Source organism: Jaculus jaculus, chromosome 12 (genome assembly GCF_020740685.1).
Source record: "Jaculus jaculus isolate mJacJac1 chromosome 12, mJacJac1.mat.Y.cur, whole genome shotgun sequence".
Lineage (NCBI taxonomy): Eukaryota > Metazoa > Chordata > Mammalia > Rodentia > Dipodidae > Jaculus > Jaculus jaculus.
In genome coordinates, this window is record NC_059113.1 from 107,133,234 (window position 1) to 107,139,233 (window position 6,000).

The 6,000-nt window shown below is 39.2% G+C and overlaps 1 protein-coding gene across 3 annotated transcripts in view; it reads right to left on the bottom strand.

The window, feature by feature from the left end:
• Positions 1 to 5,416, bottom strand: part of Fstl5 (follistatin like 5) — a 462,806-nt gene extending 457,390 nt beyond the window's left edge. For all 3 annotated transcript variants that reach the window (XM_045131273.1, XM_045131272.1, XM_045131271.1), the window contains exon 1: positions 5,022 to 5,416. The gene's annotated coding sequence lies outside the window, so the exon portion shown is untranslated. The remainder of the gene's footprint in view (positions 1 to 5,021) is intronic.
• Between the last annotated feature and the right edge of the window lie 584 nt (positions 5,417 to 6,000).

Below are 6,000 nucleotides of genomic sequence, written 5' to 3' on the forward strand. Positions count from 1 at the left end.
CACCACTTGGGTATCACATTTCAAGGCTAGTAATTTTATTTTTGAGTATTTCATTTGTTATCACAGAGCATTCAAACTTTTGGCAGCTATCTGATCTGAGGGTTTTCACGTAAGTAGCAGCCACAAGTGCATGTTGCCTGAAGTGGGCTGATGTTCACTACGCATCTGTACTTGACTTTGGCATCCCATTAGGGAAAATGACGAGCTCTTAGGAAACTAATTGCTCAATTCTGTTGTTTCTTATTGTTTGAGATACAAAGGAAAACACTGACTGTGTCTAATGTTTTGAACTGTCTATGAGATCAAACAGTGTAGCATCTTTCTAATATGAAATATAGGAAAAAAGTTCTTAGAATGTTGGGACCATGCATCCAAAAGTATGTATACCCAACAGTGTGCTAAGTAAAATAATTTTATTATAATTAAGAAAACTTAAGGGGGGGACTTAATAAGAAGCATTCACAATACCAAAGAGAGAAAAACAGAAGCAAAACTATAGGTTTGCACAGTTGAGCATTTGGCCATAACAAGGATAGTGGCTATGAAGAGAGGCTATGAGCCTCCATTAAAGCAAGTGAGGTTGCTGGTAGCCGCTCTGACTCTTTTCCTTAAAATAGGAAGTGCCACCCCCTGTTCTCCAATGAGGTGGCCCTGGCTCAATGCTGTCTGACTAGTAGCATTTCCTGCAGATTTCAGGGTAAAAAAAAGAGAGAGAGAGAATATGGGCACTTGTCATTGCAGGTATACAAGGATCTTTAGTTTTAGAGGTTTAGGAATTTTAAAAAAAAAAAAAAAGTCTTTACACTTTGTGTTTGGTAGAAATAATCCAGTCTTGGGGAGGTTAGTTATATCCATTTCTTCATGGTGGAGGAACACAGTTTGTGTGTGTCTTAATTGCTACTATGTGATTTAGTCAGTACCTTGATGCAAGGAACATATATCACTGAAGGTTGTTTTCTTAACTGTCAATTATAATAAATAAATTCAAATAAAACTCATCAGCAAAGCACTCCTAAGTCTTTCCCATTGTGGCTCAAAATTGCCAGCACTGCTCTGAACCAATAAAGACTTACAGTAATAATGGCTGTATTGGCATGCAAATGAGTTCACTCAGCAATCACTTTGCTTTAGAGATTTACATAATTGGAAACCAAAAGCTACATCAAACTAATATTAATTACTTTTTTTCAAAGACAGAAACTTCAGAGGTAAGCTACCCTTCTGCCCAAACTCCACCATGTCTCTGCAAGGAAGCAGTAACATGCAGGAATCTAAGTATTTCACATACAAGGGTGCCTGGGACTGTGTTCCTCTTGGAAGTGCATGGCTTTTTATCAAATGATGTGAAGAAAACAAATCTATCCCTTTTATGAACATTTCTGTTTTAGTTTTTTGTTTTGTTTTATTTTGTTGTTTTTTCTGGGTTTTTGTTGTTGTTTGTTTGTTTGAGGTAGGGTCTTGCTCTATCCCAGGCTGACCTGGAATTCACTATGTAGTCTCAGGGTGGCCTTGAACTTATGGTGATCCTCCTACCTCTGCCTCCTGAGTGCTGGGATTAAAGGTATGTGCTACTATGTCCAACTGAATATTTCTTTTATATTCAATAACTTTCAACTTTTTATCAGAAAATATATTTTCTCAGGCTTTCTATATTCTGTAAACTCGTGATTATATACACACCCACTCTGTTTCATTTCCCATAAATTTCATTTCCAAGTGTTCCTTCCTTTTCCATCCAGCATGAGACCTTCTGGAGGGCAATTTTTGTTGCTTAAGCATACCAGCCAGAATAAAAAATAACAGAAACTAGAGGATATCTGTCACTAAGATGCATGTGTTGTATTAGGATTTATTATGTCAATTGCTTTTGTATTACGTATCCTGTCTTGAACTTGCATGTTTCGGGGTCTCCATCATTTCCCTTGCACGTTTACTGTAGAGTAAAACTCTGAAAAACAGACAGACATGCACAGGCGGTGGCTCACATTGTTTCAAGCACTGATAATATTCCTTCTCTTGCAGTGAACTTACATTTAAGATTTATCAGAACTCTAAATTTATCAAAACACTATTTCACCCATTGTAATGGCAACTTTCTAATACCAAGGCAATGTAAAGCACAAAGGGACCAGCTGCTTAACTGGATACTTGCTAGTTTAATTGGGAAGCTACAGTGTTCCCACAAGGGACCTTACAGCACACCTCAAGGAAACCATACACAGAGGACACTGCAGGTGCTGGACCGAAGGTGATTAAATCTGTTTGGTAAGAGATAATTGGCCACCTGGCTGTTGGAAGAATGCTAAGTATAGGAGGTGGTTTTCCTGGCCCATTAGTACACAGCAAACTTTTGAGCTTTATGATATCTTATGTTGTAAGATATATTAGCATTATTATGGTAATTTGTGGCAAATATGATGGGTTGTTAAGAGGATATCTTCATGTTAAATCTCACACAACATATATAGAAATTATTCTTGTAAGAAAAAATAAATCTAGCTTGAAGTTTCATTTTTGATTTAATTTTTGGCCTGGACATTCTAAGAAATTGAGAAGCAACTGAGAAACCCAACTTGAACTCATCATGTAGCATGTAATTAAATCATTTCTGTAAGTTACACACTGTCAAAGGTCATCATTTTGAAGCAAACTGTGCCCCATTGACAGACTCATGAAATAATATTTTAACATTATACTCAATACTGTGGAATCAACTTTTGCCAACTCCAAAGTAAGTTGGATTTTTCTTGGAGAGCAATTAATGACTACCACATCTGATTGCCTTTTGTTTACAAAGTTGGCAAATTTATTAGTTTACCATGGGGATATTGCTATCCATCCAAATATTGGACTCTACATGCAGAATGAAGGCTTTCTATGGGAGCCCAATTATCTTACCTTACAAATGCTAATTGTGTAGAAAATGAGAAAAAAATGTTGCTAACACTTTAAAATGTTCAGTGTCATTGACTGACTGGTAGAGTTATTATTACTAAGACTGTTTTGATTTGTATTTAAATATATCATTGTGATAATTATATATCCTATCAATAGAAACACCATGTACTGGTGACTGTTTACACTTAAATAAGGATATGTCATGGATAACTTTATGCAAACAGAAATCAATAGTATAGGCAAATAATTTTTAATGAATATAAGGTTTATATATGTTACTGCCTTTCAAGAAAGTAATAAAATTAAGACATACATAAATGTTTCAATACAAATGAAGTCAAAGCTACCATGATTCTGTTTGAAACTTCAAGTTTGAGTATTTACTATAAGCTGTTTTTAAGAGAAAAGTTTAAAATGAATCATAATCAACAGTGGTAATATATAAGCTTAAAACTGTCACTTGTCACAAACTTCCTGGTTGTGTTTCATATTTCTTATATATTCTCTATTTATCACCTCTACTTACTCAGCCTTAAAAATATATATGTGAATATTTAAACATAAGCTCACATGACTGGCATAAATCCTACAAAGAATATTTGTTTAAGGTAAGACATGGGAAGAGCTTATGTGGATTTTCATTTGACCACCAGTACTTGCAACAATACAGATTTCTTGTGGCAACCCCTCTCACAGAGCGGTGATGTAAATAAAATGAAAACTGTACCCAGGATTGACTTGAAATCATCAGCACCAAAACCCCATCCTAATAATTCTAATGTAACTTGAGTAGAAACGTTAAAGATTTTTTTAATTGAATTTAATAGTGTACTCTCTGGTTTGTGAAAAACACATCACTGGTCACCTTAAAGATATTTAAACACAGAGCAGCTTTGTATCATCCCCATTCTGATTAACACAGACTATCCAATTGTAAACTGAACTTTCCCTCTGAAATGTAAAGGAACATGCTTTGCTCTGTGTGTATCCAGTCATTGCTTCCACTTAACCTAATGTCACCAAGGGACATCAATGAAAGAGATAGTTACAGTTGTCAGATAAACATCGTGCCTATAAGGTACATTCACAGATAATAATAAGAACTCCAAGAACACAGATAACTTCTACAGTTAACAATTGCTCTCAATGAGAAGTCCTGGTCACTGGTTATCCACACGGAATTCTCCTTCCCTGTGTGAACTCAGAGCACTGCCAACTAACAAAAGGAACACAGCTTCAAAAGAACATTTCTTAAGTACAGAAAAGCTCTCTGCTAAGCATATAAGAGGTTAAAAATTGAAATAATGAGACATTTTCTCAGCCTACCCTTGCCTGTTCCATTCAATTATCAATGGCAGTCAAGACTATAATACAAACTAACACAGTATTATTAAATGGGAGATTCAAATTTACATCCGCCTCTAACCGGAGGAGGCAGGGAGAGGAGGGTGTTTACTAGTCAAAAGCAGAACACAAGGTCCCCAACCTGGAAATACACATGACCTTGGGGGGAGGTGTGATTTTCCCAGGCTGACTTTCACAAGTTTTATTTGGATCTACTGCGTAACAGCACATGTAAAAGAACCCAGAATGGTACAAACATTCCCATCCCATCCACCTCCTCTCCAAAATATGTTTAGAGCTCTGCACTTTGCAGCCTATGTTCTAGGTATGGGAAGTGGTATTATTAACCAGGTGCTAGTTCATTCAAATTTTTTTAATTACATTTATATTTATTTTAAAGAACTTAGTGAATTCTATGTCATCTGTTATACATATTTGGGTGCTTGCATTGAATGTTTTCTAACCAGAGCCATCCTGGTACTGTTCCTCTACAATATTTATAATGTTAAAGCAAGATGTAACAAAACGACATTAGCTTCACACACACACAAAAAAAAAAAAAAAGCTCTAACTTCTGCTTTAGAATCTGGTACATAATCATTAACAGATGTTCTCATTATAATAATAAAGAGAGATCAATTATTAAATGTTTTTAAAATCATCGTCAAAGTCCTGTTTCAAATTCTAAAAATAAACATTACTTATTTTTAATTTTTTTCATAGCAGTCCACATTCCTTCCCCATTTGTATCATTTATAACAATAATACTCTATTCTTACCTTTATTTAAGTCAAAAAACTCTTCCAAAAAGATCCCTAAACGGTATGGAAATGTGAGTTACAGTTTACAAAAGAAGAAGAGGAAAACCCACTTTAAAAAAAAAAAAAAAAAACAGGTCGTCTTAGGTTGGAAAAAAATACATATATTGAGCTAAAACTGTGGAAATCTCCGAAGTCACGCCTGAACGAGCGCCCCGGTTGCAAACAGAACACTCCCCGACGTCTGATTCCGCACTCCTTTGTCGAGTTAAATTGGGTCCTGCCGCGGATGCGGGTCCCAGCGGGCCCGGAGGGTGCGAGAGGGCGTCGCCTCCAGGTTGCCGGAGCAACGGGTCCTCCGGGTTCAGCACCGACAGCCGTGGACAGCGCCCGCTCCGCTCACGTCCAGCTCGGCTCAGCCACTGAACCTCGGCGGGGCTGGAGCTGGGCTGCCACTCAACCCGGGGGCGCCCCGCCCCAGCCTCTGACGTCGCTGCTTTGCATCGCGAGTCGCTGGGAGGTGAGGACCGCAGACCGGGCTCCAGCGCCGCCAGCCCCGAGCGCAGCCCGCCCGGCGACCGCGCGCTGCCGCGGGCGAGCGCTCAGCCTCCGCCGCCTGCGCTCGCCCCGGGCTCCCGGGCGCCCTGTGGTCCCCAGCCTTGGAAGGGAGGTGCTGCCTGGAGCAGAGCCCTGGAGGAGACAGGACGAACGCCTCCTACGGTCTCCCAAACAGCCCCACGCTTTGCATCCTCCCAGCCAAACTTCCTCCTTTCTCCCTATCGTTGGTTGATTGGAAAGGACATGCTTTGGGTTCTCGGAGCTGTCGGAGGGAGTCACTGCTGCAGAAGCTCATCTGGAGGGAGGGAAAAACAACCCCCCACCCCCCGCCCGAGCGCAGGGAGAACATCTGCAAGCTCGCTAGGTTTATTGTCTTTCGTCACTAAAAGAGAAACATCATGTGACTGTCATCTATTCAGTGTGCCTTTTTCTGTCTGTTCTC